A 20,750-nucleotide genomic window follows, 5' to 3' on the forward strand; every position below is an offset into this window, starting at 1 on the left:
CTGTTATTGGGTCTAATACAGTTGATGATCTGCATGAAAGTGTTGATTTGCTCCATTTCTGCCCTAAGTCGGTTTGCTGCCTCCCACCCTCACCTCATTAGCTAACCTGGTGAGCCCCTGTTCCTGAGGGGATCATCATAGCCCTGTGATAGTTCAGAACTCCTGAGCTCAATTTTACATCAGCCTCAGTCTGTTGAGTAGCATCATTTTTTTGAACAGAACAAAACAAGGTTCTGTACATGAACCCACCTCTTTTTTCTGCTCAGCATTGTTTAATGCCAATGTGTAGTTGAGACAAAAAATTATATTTTTATATAATCTCATTAAAAAAGAGTACATCACTATAGTTCAAGCTTTTCCATTTTTACAGATAAGGAAAATGAAGACCATAGAGGAGCAGAGATCATACAACATTTGAACTCAGGTCATCAGCACTCTTCAGAGATGACCCTGGGTTCTTGAAGATGTACTCTCAATAGAACACATCTGGTAGGGTCTCCCAAGTAGGAAAGGCTTTGAGTGTGATGGATGTTTGCATGTTTATTTTTGCAGAGCCCACCTGGCTAAGTTCAGAGAGGCCCATCATCTTGTTGCTTGGGAAGGTAACAACTTTTTTTTAAATTTGAAACCATTTTTGAACATCCTTTACCACAGAAAGATAATGTTCTTGATTTTTTGATGGTGCATTAATGTAAAAGAATCATAGATCTCTTAATTATTAAAGTAAAGCCTTTTGACACTAAACCAAAATCTGCAGACCATTTTGGCCATCTTAGATAAAAGAAGTTAATATAGGGAGCTGAACAGAGGATTCCCCTTAATGAATCTTCTATCATAATAACATACATATGAAATAAAATTAAACTACATCTCAATCTGCCTTTCTCAGCAATTATAGGGGAAAAGACAATGTTGTTTGTTGGAAAGGACTCTAGACTGAAAGTAGGAGATCTGAGATCTAATCTTAGCTCTGCTACTCGTTTGCCATGTGATTTTGAGCAAGTCATTTTCTCCAGTTTGAGACCTTTTTGTAAAATGGTTTGGCTAGAATATACTACAATATACTTCCCTCTTCTTCCTTTTTATTCTTGCATATTTCTTTTATCTTCCATTTTCTCTCTTGAAACCTTCAGGACAAAGAGTTTGTCTTGTCCACCCCCAGGACCTCTGTTTTTCTCATTTAATTCCCTCAATGTATTTGTAGACATTTAAGATTTTGAGGGGATGATTATTTCTTCTCTTCCTTTAGAATGTTCACACTACATCATCATGCAATTCCAATTGCTCAAATTTACCTTTCTAGGTCTCTTTGGACTCTTGTATTTATAGTTCAGAGTTCCTACTCATCTCTGGTCTTTTTGCCAGAAGTGCTTGAAGTCCTCTATTCCATTAAAGTTTCATTTAAATAAGTCTATTTTTTTGCTTTTTGTATTATTATATTTTAAGATATGCTGATTTATAGTAAAAGCTACCAAGTCCCCTGGTACTCAAACTTCTAGATGATTTCAGTATTTTTTATTCTTTTGCATGGGAGTTCTGGATCTTTACTATGATATTTTTGGAATTTTTTTCTTTCCTAAGGATACCTCTTCTTTCAGGAGGTGGTATATTCTATCTTTACCCTCTTGTTCTAATAGATCTTCACAATTTTCATTTATGATTTCTTGAAATATGATAACTAATTTTTTTAAAAAAGCAGTTCACAAGAAGTCTAATGATTCATAAATGATCTCTTGACTTGTTTTCGGCTCAGTTATTTTTGATGTCAGATATCTTACATTTTCTGTGTTTTTAATCTTTTGATTTCATGCTAATATTTTTTCATGTCTTGCAGAATCATTTATTACTGTTTGAGCTATACTCATTTTCCTCAAGAGATTTTCATTTTTATCTAGATAGTTATATAGTTCTAGTAGAAAATCCATTTTTCTTTTGATTTTACAGTTTTACTTCTTTTGGTGAATCTATAGATTTGTGCTTATTTTTATACAAGCTAGTGTTTTCTTTGATTTGTTCATCTCTCCAGTTGCATTTCTGGAGTTAGAGCTTTGGGTCAACATCAGGTCTATTCCTTGCTGCACTTTTGGGTGGAACAGTCAGCGCTGCTAGGTCTTATCTTGGCTTCTCTTTGTTTTTGAATTGATTTATACCTCTTGGATCTTTTGAGATTTAGCACTAGACCTACAGTATGGCACTATTTGGCATCTTGGGACAGAGTTATTACTGAGCCAGGGTTCTGTAAGGGGGGACTGTCTCACAGATTTTTTGATGTTAGTTTTAGGTGCATTTAGAAAATGAATTATTTTATTAAAAAATGGTTATCTAGGAATACTAAGTGTTTACCTACTTTTAGGGTTTGATGTAAGTAAAAACAGTAAATGATAAATCTCATATTTGAATTGGGGCCTAAAATTCCAATAATGACAGGAAATTATTTCTAATATAGAGAATATACCATCCCTGGGAACAAATGCTACTGAGTAAAATCCCACTGAATTCCTTAAATAATTGCAGTAACTAAAAAGCTTTTCTTTTAAGGAATAAAAAGACTTGGGGCAATACAAAAATATCATTGAATTCTGCTTTTTTGTTGGACACTGAAGATTGCCATGGTGTTTCTGGGCTTTCATTGAAAGAGTGCATTATTGTCTCATCTAATCTTTTTGCCTTAATCACTTTAAATGTACTGACAAGCACAATTGACCAATTAATAGTGCTTATGTTCTTGTTATATCATTTGTAATCCATGATTCTCTTTCTATTGTAAGGGCCTCTCAATTTTTCATGACTCAAAATGGAGAACATGCATAATGAATACAAATAGCAAATTGATTAAATGTAATGCACATTGTATTGCTGGCTAGGTTTATGTCTGTTATTAATGACAGAAATCTAGCAAATTCTCATGAAAACACCAATGACATACAACTTTAAATGCAAGATGCTAGAACATTATGGGTCTTAAATTTTCCTAATTGCTACATAACAGTAGCCATTAATTTCCCAAATGACCTCCTTTGTAAATAAGAACTTTGGCAGGACTTCTTTGTACAACTTTTAAAAATTTTTGGTGGTACAACAACCACTAAGAAACACATTTTTCTTTGCTATGTTATATTTCATTAAAGATACACTTGGGGGGGGGACTGTCTTATGAACAAAACAAAAAAAGGACATCATGTGTGGGAAAAGAAAATTTATTTTTGGCTGAGATTATATAAATTAATTTGTAAATATATTTCTAAGAGGTTCAAAATTGAGATTCCACATAGTACTAACAAACACTTAGATATAAATTTAAAAGAGGTTTTTGCTTTTGTATACATATCTCACATAGCTTCAAAGGGACATTTAGCATTCTGGTGTCTAAGAAGTTATATAACAAAACCTCTAAAAAACTAAATGATAATTCAGCTGAGTCAAGTTGATAGTGTATACTATGGCATGGAGAGGGCTTGATCTTTCTTGTCAGGTTGCATTCCTGGTCACTGAGGTGTGAGCATCAACAGATCATCCATTTTGCGTGGAGATGTCATGTTTTATTTTTCACAAATATTTATTTTCAATCAGCTGGAATGTTTCCTGGTTTTGAAATATGTCTTCTTTGACATAATGGTATATATGGTGATTGATTCATTTATTCTGGGATCTGAAAAAGAGTAAAACAGTCCATTGACAAATCTGCAAAGAAAAGTGCTAGAGTGGAGAGATTATTTTGGTGAGGTTCCTCATGTCATATTTATCTTAACACCCACACCAAGTCAGCTGCTTGAAGTTTACTACTAATAAATTCTCCCTCTTCTGCCATGAGCTGGCAAGAATTCAGAATGCTGCTAGTGGAAAGAGTGGGCAGCTATCTGCTTTGTTTGTGTACCTAGCAGTGCTATTGACCTAAGCACTGACAGTTAAGTATCAGTAATGATGATAAGCTGTGAGTGGGCAAAATTCCAAAAATTGGGAATGAAAAGGGACTGGCAACACCCTGCTGATAGCATCAACAACTGTTATTTTGGCAGAACCTAAATCAAGTCCGGCATATTCCCTGGTCTGTCTTTGGGAGTGTGCAAACACACAACAGTCCTGGGACTCATTCAGGCATGTTTAATCTGCTGTGTAAGGGTGACTTTCAAAGTGCCCATGATAAAATATGTCAGATTTATGAACACTGGGCAAAAATGGCTGCATTATGCAGTTCTAAGTAGAGAATAAAATCAACAGACTCTTTCTGTTGAGTTTTTCACTCTATGGAGATGGAAGACAGATTTCTTGTTAAAATTTAGGAAATACACATACCCTCCTCCCCCACTGTCATATGTCTATGTGAGAGAATGAAGAATTCACAACTAGTTCTTAAAAAAGAGCCAAACTATAGAAAAAGAAGTATACTAGCAGCTTTAGAGTAAAATGCAGGTGGTCCTCTTGACTCAGTGAAGAACCACAAAAAAGATCAGAGATGTGATTTTCTATGTTGGAAGTGGGGTATATAGAAAAGTAAACAATAGAAAATCATTTTTGAATGCCTTTAAGCACATTTTAAAAAGCAAATATAGGAACTGATTTGGAGCTTTTATATGTGAAAATTACTACTGGAGAGACCTCTTTTTCAAGGCATCTTATTACTGGCACATAAGACTAAACTTTATGGAAGCCATGTTTTTCAAGTAAATGAATTCCTGACTTGTCGGTTTCATTTGAAGGCTAAATTCCTAAATAAACTCTTTGATTTCATTGTGCCATTATTATTCAAAATTAATAAATATTTTTTGTAAGATGAAATAAAATTTGAATCCATTAAATCTCAATGATATCATGGCTTTACTTTTTATACCTGGGATGAACACTATATCTTCAAATAAACATGCTAAAACAAAAAGGGTATGTGTGTGTGTGTGTGTGTGTGTGTGTGTGTGTGTGTGTGTGTGTGGTGTAGATTTGTGGGAACTACCTAAAGTGCCAGGGTACATTGGTTCTTCACTAAGATGCCCAATACCCCTCTTAAACAAACTTTCTCTGTTAAATAGATGGAATCTTACTCTCTTGTCTACAGTAATTCAAAGCTCTCTCATCTATTTGCTGACATGTTAAAAATGTCTAACCAATGAATTCCTTTGTGAGCCAGAATTCTAAACATGAAAATGAAAGTACCACTAATTAGCATTTATTAAATTCTCAAAGAATATATGATACTATAAGTAAAATAGTTGTTTAGAAAACACTTGAAATAAAATGACTGAATGATCAAATTTATATTTGTAGTTATAGAATCCTAAGGCCCCCATAATAATAATATTCTATCCAAAAGGATTTTAATCAGAAAAAGGCAGGACTTATTTCTCCAAATTTCTTTTGCTCGGAAAGAGAGCAAAAAACATACGATACCAGATCTTAGATATGGTTTGAGATTTGCATCTCCATGATTATTCATGTTACTATCTAAGTATGTCTATGAAATAGGCACATATGCATACATAAATCCTATTTGCTAAATTTAAAAAGCAGAACAATTTTTATACATCTAACACAGAATATTTATAGAAGATAATCCTTTAAGAGTATGCAACTCTTCACCACTACATGCAGCTATTAGACTTTTTTATTTTCTTAAATATTTAGAAAATCAGCTCAGAACAGAAGAACTACAACATTTGGTCACTTTTAGAAAAAGTCTTGAAAAAATGGAATGCATTGTCCTAAGTTACCTAACTGGCTCTTAGTGCTCAATAATAATAAGAACTAAAGAATTGTCATGCTTAAGTTATACCAGAGTATATTAGTTTAAAAGATTTACCTGAATCTGAACTGCATTATTTAATCTATACTTCTGTCACTCCTCAGAACAAGTTGCTCTTGGTGTAGTGAATGAAAAAATAGTGAATCTGCCTGACACCATATTGTCTCCAAATCTCCTTCTGCCTCCTAGGGAATCCAGGCAGCTATCACAGCTTGAAGGTAGGAGGCAGACTTACCTACAATGACCATTTTATATTGACTGTTGGTTTACATTATAGGTATCTAGTCTATGAAATTTGAATCTTGGATTTGTTACTGTCTAGAGTAAACAACTCATAAATCTTGTCTCAAATATCCAGCTCTTATATTCCAATTATGAGTAAGGATCATAGAGTGAATAGATATTATAAGAGGACTCTGAAAGAACTCTGCTCTACAAAGTGACAATATACAATAATTGAGATTGTTATAGTTTTAAAATAGACTGAAATTAAGACACTTTAGAAGATAAGCAGTGTGTTGACAAAAGCAGGTTCTATTAAATTAGGAATTGCTATGAATAATAGCAAAATTATTTTTAAAAAACTTAAAATTGAAAATATAAATTACTGCTTCTAAATCAAAATAAAAGGGAGGGGGAACTGTGTAAAGAACACACACACACACACACACACACACACCATACATACATACATATGAAGAATTAGAGAAAATAGGATGCTTGAGAAAAATAAGAGATAATACATATATTTTTGTATGTACACATAGAGAGGAAAGGCAGAAAAGGAAATAGATGGAGAGGACCACAGAGAACCTAGTTTCTTAGAAAGATATCAGAATGGGCCCATGGTCCCAGAGATGGCAGCAGAAGAATGTGAGATCTCAGAATGAAGGAATTCAAATCTGCAGCAGCAGAGTTTCTGGCTAAGTGGAGAGACTCCAAGATTAACATTGTGGACATTGAGGAATTGTTCCTAGATTCTTAGTCCTTGGACCAAGGAGAGGAATCCTGGGATCAAACATGACTTGGAGCCAAGGAACAGCAGTGAGTTCTCCAGAGAACCCAGAATCTGGGCATATTCAGTTTATCTTTCACTCTTTAAGCTCTCTTTTTGGAGAGAGAAAAAGTTAATCAGGGATTAGAGAGCAGAAACCACAGGCTTGATAGTGGACTGTAGGTCATGGGGATTCATACTAACTGTATTATCCATGACCTTGAAAGCATACCTACTTACTGGTTTGATTTCTTATCCAATTTAAAGTAATTGGTACAAGGAACATTCCATAATACTTGGAATGAAAGTGTAGCTTGCATGTAGGAAAGCTATGTAAAGTTTTCTCTGGCCCTTGCCTTAGTTTCTTGGCTTCATCATGCAATCATGGAATCATACAATCTTAGAGTTAGATATGACCTAAAACTAATCCCCTCTAAAATGCCACATGGCCTTGGAGAAGGAAAATGTTTATGGAAAGAGTACTGGCTCTGACATCAGTAGATCTAGATCAAATATCTAGATCTTTGATCACACAATGCCTATGTATTATTAGGGTAGTGAACAGAATCAAGAGAACATTGTGCACAGCAATAACAATATGGCTTTAAAAACAACTTTGAATGAATAAGTTATTTTGTCTATTATAAATACCCAAATTAATTATAGAAGACATACAAAGACAGACACTATCTGCATCCAGAGAAGAAATTGATAAATTTCTGTATGGAATAATTGCACATTATATATTTATTTGTGTCTGGGGTTGTTTCTAAGGTGGGGGAAGGGGGAAGAGGAAGAAAAGAAAGAATAAAGAAATTTACATGATAATTGTTTTGTATATTTGAAAAGAATAGCAAGCTGTACATAGTGGATTTGTAATTTCATGTCCAAAAATCTTTTTATTATACTATATTATGGATATTGTTTAATTCCATACATTAAAAATAAAATTAAAAGATTGGGAAGTGATCATGAGTTTCAGTTTCCTCATCTGTAAAATGAAGGAGCAGAACTAGATGGCTTCTTAAGTCCCTTCTAGTTCTTCTAAATCTTGATCTTATGATCCTATGATCCTCAAGTCTAATGACAAGGATACTACTCTCTGTGGAGGATGCCCCTTCCTCTATCAAAAACCTGGATTACTAGCAAATTTATATATTTCCTCTTATATAGGTACCCCTTTTTTTTCTAGTTCTGTCCTCCAGAGTCACACAGAAAAAGTTGTCCATTTGTGTTACACATTAAATCTTTAGATATCTGAAAAGGGTTTTTCAAGTCTGCACCCTGGATAGACGGATGGTGGACAGACCCACATTTAAAACACTGTATCCAGTTCTATGACTCACACTTTGGTGGCAAGCTGACAAATTGGAGAATGCCTAGAAAAGGATGACCAGAATAGTGAAGGTGCTCAAGATCATGCCATTCAATGACTGGCTGAAGGACCTGGGAATGTTTAGCAGAAGAAAAGAATTTGGGGAAACATGATAATTATCACCAAATATTTGGAAACAGGTCAGAAAAAAGAGGGAGAAACTGCTAACTCTACATAATGTGGCTCCAGTCAACTATTTCTAGCCCATCCTGCTATCATGCCCCTTTGCATACTCAACACTCCAGACAAATTGGACTACTTAATGTTTACTAAACTCAGCAATCCACCTCTCACCTTTGTACCTTTGCATAGGTCGTCTCCCATTCTTAAAAATCAAATCCCTTGTTTTTGTTTTTTAGAGTCATTCACTTCCTTCAAGATTCATTCATGTACTGTCTCTGAAAGAAAATCCTTCCTGATCTCCTTAGTTTTTAGTGCTTTCTCCTTCCTATCATGAACATATATCTCCTTAACAAATAATATAATAAGTGCTTTGCAAACTGTAGAGTATTATAAAAGTGCCAGCAATTGCTGTTATTTTCCTTGTAATAGTATAATGTTTGTCCTTCATTGTTGAAGAAGACCACATCAGGGAAGTGATGCCATGAAAAGCACATGAATTGGCTTTGAGTGAGGGGGTGCTGTGCTACGCTTCACTTTCTCCTCCAGAGTCATCTGGATATGAATAAGGACAACTGGAGATGGCCCTAGATACAAGGCAATCAGAGTTAAGTGATTTGTCCAAGTTTACACAGCTAGTTAAGTGGCAAGGTCTGAGGCTGGATTCAAACTCCTGTCCTCCTGACTCCAAGGTCAGTGTTCTATTCCTTGCACCTCTTCTTCAAATGTGGCATTAATGGGGATGCTTCTGCATTGTATAAGAGAGATCTTCAATGCCAGAGCAAAAGTTTCCACCACATCAAAAATGTCACAGGGCAAAAACTAGACAACTGTAACACACAGCCTGAAGTGAATGTGGTTTTGACATGAGAAAGATAACATAATTTGATAAAAAGTAATCAAATATATCTAGAGAGCCTAAAATTAAATGTGATACAAACTCTAGCTAGAAAATGATACTTCAGATCATTTTCTCTCTCAATAATTGCATGATTTCCAAATATTACATCTAAAACAACAGATGAAGTTCCCTTTTGTCCATAATGATAAAGTAAGGAAATAAATGAATAAAGTGTAGGGTAATGGAACAATTATTTTAACAGCTAGGAAACAAGCATGTGACAAAAAGAATTATCTAAATCTAATTTCTCTGATTCTGAATCCGAGGGGCCTAAGTCAAAATATAGTTTTTATATGGCTTAAGAATAAAAGATTCTTCGATGTAACAATATTATATATAATTTTTTTAGAGAGGAAGTTCATTGACATTTATTGAAGGGATGAAGTTTTGTTTTGTTCAGTTTGTATTATATATAGATTTTAATAAGGAAAATTATGCACTAGTTATTAAAAATACTTCAACTCGATCATATAAGTTGCTGAAATAAAAGAATAGGCAGTTTAGAAAATAATATTTTCTCATTATTTCCCATTTTTAACACCAAGATAAGATTAAAAATCAACAATGGAAAGGGAAGGTGGCCAAAGATAAAATCCCCCAAGTGCAAGTGAAGACATAATCCCTCAGAATGTTGTGTGACAACAGTTTAAGACAAATGAAAGTAGAAAGATACTAATGTTCCATTGACAACTCTAGAAAAGTGTGGGTTTCTTTGTTGACAAGATAGCATTGAATAGCTCCACCCATTCACCTAACAGTGCTATGGCAACAAAGTGAACCATTCAATGTTGGTAGTCCACATTCTTTGAAATGCTTTTCTAGTAGTTGAGATAAGTGGCAGACTCTTTGCCCCCTCTTGTGACCAAAACCACAAAATTAGGGCTGGAATAAAGTCTCTGAAAAGGTTCCTATTAACCCTGTAAATACAATCTAACTTGATACCTGTGACTCTACAAAGAACTCAAAGGCTACCAAGGTTTGGTTTTGAAGGCTGTCGAACAGTGAGTATAAATGCAATCTACAGGACTCTTCTACCATTTCACTATTAAGTTATCCCTATCTGTAACTTCAGATAAAATAGTAACTTCTAATGTGCTCTCCTGGTAATAATATTGCAAAACAATACAAAAGGCAATAAATGGTACAATTTCTTATTAAAGTCCAAATCTGGCAGACTGCAGTATCTTTCTCATGCTGAAGGTATTACAACTTTGTAAAAATGCCATTAGGAAGACAGAGCCTCTTTCCTAAATGCCCTGAAATTCATGTCCTTTTTAATTGCCTAGAATTCATGTCAGTTGTGTGAAAAAGCTATAAACATACACAATCATAAAAACACATTTAGACACCCTGAACAAAATCAATGCCATATTATTTTAGTTTATTATTCCTAGTAGAGTACACATTGGTCTTCTTGCTTTGATATTTATTTATACCAAAGAACTGAAAGAACATAAATGCCACACTTGGGATAACACTAATGCTAGAATTGAGTACAATACATACAGCTTCTGCCTTAATTTAAAAAACTAAGGCAGCGTTTAGGAATCATCTTCACATAATATGGGACAAAGCTGAAGGTCATTGTATTATTCATAAAAATGTGGATAAGGATTAAAAAATTATGGTTCATGAGACATGAAGAACTGTTAGTTTGCATAAATGGTTTTTTTCTATCTTATGGGGAAATAAATATCTGAGGAAAGAACGTGCACAATTCCCTTGGCTTTGTTATTCTTCTCTCTTTGGAACCTCTAATAGCTTTATTCAAGAGGTTCTCTGCTATTCAAAACTTTGCTGCTCTTATGAAAAATTAATGATTGCTTTTTGCTCAACAGAAAGCCTCCTTATTCTGCACCTGATTAACAAAGAAGCCTTGGTGCAGAAGTGAGATACTCGGCAGGAGAGGCTTCTCTCACACCAACACACTGAAGGCAATGAGAAAATAGCCCGTTAGTTCAAGGACACCAGGTAGGCAGACCATGTGCAGCCCCACACACATTGTCTAACAAGAAATGCATCTCGAACAAAGGGAAATGTCAACAAAAATATCCAGACACTAACAGCAGGATACCTCCACACCGTGCCCACTGGCTGTTCGATGCCTGCAGCAAAGAAGAAGTGCAATGTTATGTTTGCTAGCTTTTGTTCTGGAAACAGCCCGGGGGTTAACAGGTGACTTCAGTGCTCCCTTATGCAATTTACTAAAGCAAAATAGAGAGGACATTTTTTTGTAAAGCTCTGAACGCTTAGAAATCACTTTTGAAAGCATAAAAACTTGGTATTGAATCATTATTAAAGAAATTGAGTTTAAATGGTGAAGAGCCAGAAGGAATTATTTCAAAAATGATTTCCAAAGGAAAAGAAAGTGGACTTAGATGGGAATAAAATTTTAAAGTCTTGGGGCTTCTATGAACACATCTACACCTATGTATACACATATATATATATATATACACATGATAACCATTGGTACATACAACAACATTTAATTTCTGATAGTGGTCAAAAATTAAGTTCCCCTTTTATCCCAGAGAAGATATGATGTGAATGATATTGGTTGTGAAAGTAGTATGGTAAGATAGCACTTTATCCCTGGAGGGGGTTTTCTTCCCAACACTTTCTGGAATTAGGCTGGGGTGACAAGAAGGTAAGAAGGTTGAACATGGGAATCTGACAAAGTTGGTTGGACCTAGCACAGTGTTATAGAGTAAACATAATTCTAGAGAGATGAAAAGCCTGAAATGTTATTTCGGCAATATTTTTACATATCTTTCACGATTTTTACTGCCATATGCAAATGCATAAAGCAATATAGTTATAGAAATGATTACTGCTGAATTTCATCTGAATAAGGTAGTAAAAAGGGAACTATCTCCTGTTCTTTTTCCTTAATTAAGAAAATTAAATATTAAATAGGTGAAAATGATATTTATATGGCTTAATGCTATTTTGAAAATGATTTGAAAATATATTCAGATATAGAAGAATCATATAGAGAAGATTTTGAGAATGACCACAAAAATAAAATCTCAAAGCTCTTCAATTAACAACAAAAATCAATATTTATTTTAAAATCTATTCCAAAGATTTCACCACTGTCAACTTTTATTATCAGATATCCAAAAATCATTGCCATAATATAAAAAGCTTCATTACAACATAAAAATGGAGTTTGGTTGTCAAGGAAAATGGTATAAATATTTTTAAGATGACTTTTTTCCCTCCTGGGGATATAGTAATTAGTGAACAAAATTATGTACACATGTATGTGTGTGTGTGTATACAAATATATATCTCCAAATCTAATCTATTTGTCTGTTTAGTTCATTTCCTGGCTGTCTAGTCAGTTCAATAAAGATAAGAGGGAAGGAATTATTCAGCTAGGAAGATACTTGTGATTTTCAATGGAACTACTTATAAGCATCAATGTTCAATATCTTCATTATGTATCTTTTTTTCTATTCAATTACATCATTGAATAAGGGCAAATTAAATTCAAAATAATTTGATTCTATATGATGTTTTATTTTTTTAGAAAAAATGATCTGTCATAATAAATTTTAATATCATAAAAATCTTAAATAAGAATAATAAAATTAAGACTCATAACATTGGTTGCATTATTTGGTATCTTTGAATCACATAAATAACAACCATTTTATAGAAATCTGTAGACTTTAAACATCTTAATTTTACTTACTTTCAGCTCTTGAATCATTTGGTCTTCCTTTTCATTGCACTTCTCATACCACCCACAAGATGATAGAGAAATCAGAACACCTCCCACATTTCTCTTAGTATCAGTTTGTCAAAAGGACATGACCAGGAGGAAGCACTGTCCTATCATTTAAAAAGTATCACTGTTTAACTGATCATACAAGATATAGCTGCCAATTTAGCAATTTTTTAAGATCATAGATTTAGTTTGGAAAGAAACCTGAGAGATCTTGTGTACCACATATTGTCATATTTTAGGTTTTAAATGGATTAGTAGCTATTACCTTAAACTCATTCTTGACCTCCCCCTTCCCCAGTTGGAGTTCAGAGAATTATATTAAATAAAATTACAATTACATAAAAAAAACTTCTGAGCTCTAAAAGTATCCACTTTGACTTAATCTATTTTTAGTACTTTGGATCAAGAAATCAATTTTGAGATTTATATTAGTTTACAACTGACATTATTTATTGCTGACATTTATTAATTAATTTCTTCATCATGTTTACAAGACTGCAAACTCCTTGAGGGACCATATTTTATTCATCCCCCATTACCAGGATACAAGTCTTAAATACAACAGTTGTTTGGAAATATTTGTAGAAAGGGGAGCAGCTAAATGGAGTAGTTTATAGAGCATTAGCCCTGGAGTCAGGAGTTCAAATCTGACCACAGACACTAGTAATTACCTAGCTGTGTGACCTTGGGCAAGTCATGTAACCTCATTTCCTTGCCAAAAATAAATTTGCAGAAAGGATAAAATAATTTGTAATAAATGAATTTGCCATAGGACCATAAGTCTGAAACTGTAAGAAATCTTAAGAGTTCATCTAGTCCAACCCTTTCATTTTACGATAAGGAAACTGAGGCCTGGAAAGGTTAAATGATTGGCCCATGTTCACACATTACTCAGTACAGGGTAAGATTTGAACTTAGACCCTAAGATGCAAATTAAACTCTCTTTGGTACTGTGGTACCAGTGACTGGATCTATAGATGACAAGCAATAACAAATGGCTAAACTTCTATTATTTTGCTCCGCAGAATAAGGGCTAATAGTAGAAAGAGGGCTTCACTTAGAATAAAAGGATTGGTTTTAAATCCTGGCTTTCTTACTTAATAAGTGTGTCACTTTGCACAATTTATTTCTCCTCCCTATGTCTTTATTTTCTATTTTATAAAATGAAGGGATTGGACTGATCCATCTCTAAGTCCTATGAGACTTAGGGAAAATATGGGGGAAAGTTTAGGGGGAAAACATTGGAAAAAAATGGAAAAAGTCAAAAGAACCGATCTAGAATTTTACAAATGTGAAAGTGAGTTGGAATGACTCATTTGTGATTAAGGAAAAAGTCTAATGAGGAAAAAAATCCCCTTTAGAAAATAGGGATCAGTTTTGAAACTAAACTAAAAATAAATGTTGTGGTACTTTGAGACAGTGCTGGCTAAATTAATTTGTACTAGTTTATTCTCTACCAATCCATAGGCTTGCCATCATAAATGTTATTTTTGTTTTCTTTGATAACAAAGGATAAGACTCAACCAACCAACATAATGAATCCATTTCACAGTCTTCAATTTCATGAAAATACAAAGTATCTAGAATATTAAAGTTAGTCTATGATTTACCTTTTTCACCCTCCTCTCTTTACAGATAATGAACTAACTCCCACAGGGGAAAAAAAAGAAAACTATTCTTGAGGAAAAGCTCTTAAATGTTTGCCATTTTTGTGGCCAGTTACTTAAAGAATTTTAGGGGGCATAGTACAGTGGAAAGAAAATGATTCTTTATTTTTTGGCAAGGCAGTGGGGGGGGGGGGGTTAAGTGGCTTGCCCAAGGCCACACAGCTAGGTAATTATTAAATGTCTGAGGCTGGATTTGAACTCAGATATTCCTGACTCCAGCATTGGGGCTCTATCTACTGCAGCACCCAGCCACCCCAGAAAACTGATTCTTGTTTGCCTTGTGACCTTGGGCAAGTGACTTAGAGACAAGGCCTAAAGTTTCTCATCTATAAAATAAACGGGCTGGGATCAGAAGACCTCAAAAAGTTTACTTCCAGTTCTAAATTCAGAACCCAATACTTATGTTTTATGTAAATAAAATTTTTATTGCTATTTCTATCTCAGAATATTTTACTTTTTAAAGCTATATATTAAAGTGATTTTCTAGGGCAGACAGGTTTGAAGTCTGAAAACTTTTCTTCCCTAGTTCAAATCTGACCTCAGATACAAGCTGTATGACCTTGGGCAAGTCACTTAACCCTGGTTGTATGTTTCCTCATTACACATCAAATGAGGTCAAGAAGAAAATGACAAAACTTCAGTATCTTTGCCAAGAAAACTCCAAATTATGTCACTAAGAGTAGGACATGACTGAAAAATGACTGAAACTTACTTTCTAGGGTTTTAGTCATTATGTCAAGCATCTTTTTTTTTACATAAATTTGTTGCTGTTATTTAGTTAATGCTTGATGTAAATATATAAGCAAGCATTTCCAGAACTTTCACTCTAAATCTTTTTGCTTTCTCTTTACTTTCACCTTTTTCCCCTCATTCCTATTAATGTTGGTTTTTCTAAAGCTGGACAACATGATAAAGATAAGGCAGATTTCTGAGTCTGACTCATTACATATATCTATTTTTTGAAAGATGGCAAGCATAGGTTTTGACAGGGAATAATGACTAAGGCTGACCTCACCCTAACTACTGATAATATTTTAACATAATAGATATGAACACAAATAGCTTTCCCCCCACCTACTCCCTAACCAAGCACTTTTATGAAATGTAGCTCAAAGGAAAATAAAAGGCAGCAGTAAGTTTTGTCAAAAAATATCAGTACAATTAGATTGCAACAAATACAAATGCGGTTGAAGATGGCACTGAGTATAGATAAGAAGCAAGGGAATTTCCAAGGAAGTAGGTCAGAGTTATTTTTTAGTTCCAAAGGTTCAGAAAAATGCGACTTCAGTACAGTATATAGGAAGACTAGCCAATGAGCTTCCAGTCCTTAGAACATACAAAGATTTGTCCTTCCTTGTGGTTCATACAGAAGGTGAGCAATATTTTCCTCCTCCAGTCAGTTCAACATGTGGAACTTTGAGGAGTCAGTTCCCAGTCATGGATGACTATGCAATGATGAAAAGTTTTAAAATTGGCTAAAAATGTTTTCTGGTTTAGTCCAAAGTACTAAAAGATTCAGTACAAGTTGAGTCTGAGTGCATATAAAAAATTTGAAGGATGCTTTTTCACTTATCAGCCTTTGAGTAAAGAAGTTTGCTAAGAGCTAAGGATAGGGGAGGAATAATGGGTCCTGTCTCCTACCTATGAATGTTTGACACCTTTGCTTCTTGTCTCTTTGTGTATTTGGAGCATTTGGAGACAAAATGGATGAAAAGCTTTAAAATTTTGGAAAAGCAATCAGAGATCTAGCAACTAAAGTCTGTGTCAGAGTACCAAGCTAAAGGCAGGAGCTGAGTCTGGTGAAGATAAAGCCCAGCAAAGAAGTGAGACACGGTTCAGCAATAGTGAGTGATAGCATATGTAGAAGTGAACTTTATGGGGATTCTGAACAGGAAAAAAAATAACAAATGAACAAACAAAAATGCTACCTAGTGCCAGGAGGCCCCCCAAGGTCCTATGTGATCCTTACAGGTACTTCAGTGCTTCTGTCATTCTTGTGTGTATATATGGGATGTGGGGAGAATTCCTCTCCTTTTGGGGGGATATTTCTGTAAAAACTGCAGACTAAGTATGCCCTTATAAAAGTTGTGTTTAACTGATATCAACCGGTGTTGGTGGGAAAAAACTGGATAGGGACTTGAGTGATAAAATTAGAAGACTCCCAGCCCCTCAGAGCAACCCCTGGAATCTGGAGGGGAGCAGCAGTCAGCCACCCTCTGTGGGTCTAAAATGTGGGAGAATGGGCTGAGGGTGGGGGAAAGGCATGAGTCATTACCGTATTTATTAATGTATAAGATGCTCCAATGTATAAGAGGCACCTTAATTTTGGGACCCAAAATTTGGAAAAAAATATATACATGAAGTGATTGAACTCAAGTTTTATTCATCATGAAATTCAAGGGCCCTCTGTCTGCTTTCAGGCATCTTTTGGGTAAGTCTGGTGCTTAGTCCATTCTGTTTCATGAACCTGAAGCATCAATTGTGTCTTCCTTTGAAATCAGCCACTTTTTTTTCATCAGCAATTCTTGCCTCCTGCTGAACCATCTTTGTGGACACAGGAATTCCAACAGTCCTTTGCTCTTCAATCCATTTCTTCAATTCCCTCTCTATATCAGGTCATCTGGCTGGCTTGCCTCTCAATGGTCTTCTTCTGCTGTGGTATTTTCAGTAGGGTTTCTACTTCCCATAGCCAGTCTCATATTGTTTTCTGAGTTGGAGGAGGACCAAACTGATGTTCAGCAGCACAATCTCCATTCACTTTTGCAAACTGGATCACTTTGAACTTGAGTTCAGCATTGTACAAAAATCTGAGCCATCTCTAGGAAGGATGTGGCAAAACAGAACTTAATATATTGGTAACAAATGTGAAACAATGAGCACAAAGACAAGTATGAAAAGTGGGAAATTCAAGTAAAAAAACCTGCAACCACCGTATAAGATGCTCCCAGTTTTTAGACCCCAAAATTTTGGAAGAGGGCATATCTTATATGTGAGGAAATATAGTAAGTACAATTTGTTGGTGAAATGAAGTGAAAAATAAAGAACTTGTCCTCAAGGTATTTACATTCCACTGAAGGGAGACAAAAATAATAAAATATAAAATACACAAGAAAATGTGATATAATTATTTTGGGAGTAAGGAGAGTATTAACAATTGAAGTAGGGATCAGTGAAGGCCTCCTGTAGGAGATGGCACTTGAGCAACTAGATTAGACCAGCTGCACCCAGGGGAAGATCCATGCTGGAGGTGACACAGTTGAGAGGGAGCTGAGGGACCTTCAGGGCTCTGAAGGACAGAATTATAAGAAAAGCAGAGTAGACTTTAAGGGGAGCAAAGGTTTCTAAAATATAGTTGAAAGGAGGGAATAACACCTCAGACAAGAGGGTAAGTGTTTGAAGGCTAAGAGAGAGGAGGGGGATTGTCAAATAGAGGAACAACAAGTAAGTCAGTTTGCTCAAACATGCAGTATGAGGGGAAGCAATGTAAAATCAATTTAGAAAGATGGGCTAGACAGAAACAGTAATTTTAGGTAATGGAAAGCAATAATAGTTTAAAATAACAATATGAAGGAATGCCAAGAAACCTTGCTCTGATGCTTCATTATGGCCCTGGATTCTTGAAATCTAGCCAGTGGAGCACAAACCCTCAAAGTTTCTGCCATGGAGAGAAGGTTTAGAATATAGTCTGGGTAATAGATTGAGTCTGCTTCCTGAAGAACAGTTTGGCTAGGTATAGAGCTGTTAATCATCAGAAACTTAGTGATGAATAATTTAGCCATAGCAACTAATTAAACAAAGAGAAATACAAAATGTCCTTAAGTCTTGCAGGGCTCCCTTTCCACTTACACAGTGATTTTATGCTGGTTGAATATAGGGAAATAGAGGTCTGCTAAGATTGGTGATATGCCTATAAACTCCAACGGAGTTACTGGTGCTCTAAATCTAGGAGCTTTGACCAACAACTGGAAGAACTGAATTTATCAATCCTGATATCCTTGCATTAATGAAACTAGAAGACAGAAGCAAGTTAGACTAAAAGGAAGGACAGCTTACATGTTCTTACCAGAAAACTAAATTAGAGAACTCATAAAATTGGTTTTATTGTGTGTCCAAAGGCAACAACAAAAATTTCATGAAATATCTGTTCAAACTGTATTGTAGTAATTTTTAAGTATCTGCAAAAAAAAGACCAACACAAAAACAAAGCTAAGGATGATTATGAGATAGAGAAATCACATAGAGAAATTGATAAGATCCTGCAAATAGAAACAACTTGATAAGATCCTATGCATCATAATATTTTCTCTGATAAAAAAATTGATAGATACTGGGCAGGATAAGTCCAATACAAAAAATGAAAAGTATAATTTAACAGTAAGGAAAAGACTCATTACTGAGTCAACTTATGTATATAAATTATTAGAGCAAAGATCAAAAATCAATAGGGGGTTATGATAAAAATGAGAAAAAAAGCACAGCATGAAATGCACAAAACTAATTATTGATAACAAAAATGGATATGGGTAAAAGAAAGGCCAAAGACATAAATAACAATTAGCTTCATTTTAAACAATATAAATCAATTGCTATAAAATGGTACCCAAAGAGCCTAAAAACCACCCTTGTAAAACACTTGTCTTACTTGTCCTCATCAATACCAGTTCTGACTTTAAGTTTCACTTGAAAGTTTTAGATCATGAGCTCTTTACGAACAGAAACTGTTTTTCTTTTCTTATATTCCTGGGACTTAGCAAGAACCTGGCCCATATAAGGTATTGAATAAATGCTTCCTGACTTGTCTCTATAAAGAAAAGAAAGTTATAAGCTGTATCATTTTATAAAGGAGAGAAACAGTAAAGGATAAAATAAGTAAATTTGGTGAGAAACTCAATTGAGCAAAGTCATTTGAGGGCAATTTGAGGATGAAAGTGAAAGAAAAACAGAAGGAAGGTAGAAAAATCCACAAAAGTTCTTCTACGAAATGTTTACCATCAAGAAAAGGGAGCCCAAACTAACAATCCTGAAATGTGTTTCCAGAAAAAAGGCAGAATTGACAAAGATATAAAATGCAACTGGATTAGATCAAGTATACACAGAAGATCCACATTGGAGGTAACAAAATTGTGAGGGAGTGGAAGGCTCTATCTCAAGGTATCTGAAGGATAGCATGTAACAAGGAATTGTTAAATACTGAAGCTTATAAATACTTAAAATAGGCAATTGAAATAATATTAACAATACAAACCTATATGCCTACTTTCTCATTTACCCAAATATTGTATAGGAACAATTTACATATGCACAAAGAGCATAAAAGTATTGGTAAGAAATAGGCAGGCTTTAAGTGATATTCCAAAGTAGGCCATCTCTTACCATCAAACAATTAATTGAAAGATAAAGAGAATAAAAGATCAATGCCCCTGTATTTACTAACAACAATAGCAAAAACTTTTGCTTTGATAGAAGAAAATATTAAAAGGCTTTCTCAAAAGAAAAGTTTCCCATGCATGTCAAAATCATGCAAGATTCCTCAAAATATATAATAACACATGATTTTATTTGATGATCCTTTGATTATTGTCAAATGAGGCATAAAAAAAGATGTATACTTGACAATTGTGCTTGCCATTGTAGTGGAGATCCAGCATGCAAGGTTAGATGAAAGTATCTTTTAGATACTCTTTATGATTTTGTGCAAGCTGCTTCAATCACTAAAACACTGGAGAATCTCTTGGCAAGACACATAATCTGAAACCTGGAATTAGACTGAATTAGGCAAGTAGGCTGAATCCCCTGTGGGAAAGAGCTACAAATGACTCCAAACCTTTCTGAAACAAAGGTTCATCTTTTTTTTTTTAAATACAAATATTCTACTGAGGTTGTAATATGGCTGAATCATGTGACATTATAATTTTTGAAGAAGTTATAAGTAGGGTGGCTAGGTAGCGCACCGGCTCTAAAGTCAGGAGTACCTGAGTTCAAATCTGGCCTCAGACACTTATTACCTAGCTGTGTGGCCTTGGGCAAGCCACTTAACCCCATTGCCTTGCAAAAAAAAAAACAAACTAAAAAAAAAGAAATAATTATAAGTAAATATCCCTTAGGGACAATGACTGAGTAAAGTATATTAAAGAAATGGATGATCTTAAAAAAAAAGAGATGGGCTGGTCATTTGGCAAGAATGAGAGTTACCTGCTAGATAGCCATGAATATGGTGTCTTTT

The 20,750-nt window shown here is 34.6% G+C and overlaps 1 long non-coding RNA gene across 1 annotated transcript in view; it reads right to left on the reverse strand.

Annotated features, from left to right (window-relative positions):
- Window positions 1–3,181: 3,181 nt before the first annotated feature.
- Window positions 3,182–20,750, reverse strand: part of LOC141505504 (uncharacterized) — a 31,616-nt gene continuing 14,047 nt past the window's right edge. Inside the window, exon 2 of the long non-coding RNA XR_012473621.1 lies at window positions 3,182–3,649. This is a non-coding gene — a long non-coding RNA (uncharacterized LOC141505504). The remainder of the gene's footprint in view (window positions 3,650–20,750) is intronic.

This window comes from Macrotis lagotis, chromosome 1, assembly GCF_037893015.1.
Source record: "Macrotis lagotis isolate mMagLag1 chromosome 1, bilby.v1.9.chrom.fasta, whole genome shotgun sequence".
Lineage (NCBI taxonomy): Eukaryota > Metazoa > Chordata > Mammalia > Peramelemorphia > Peramelidae > Macrotis > Macrotis lagotis.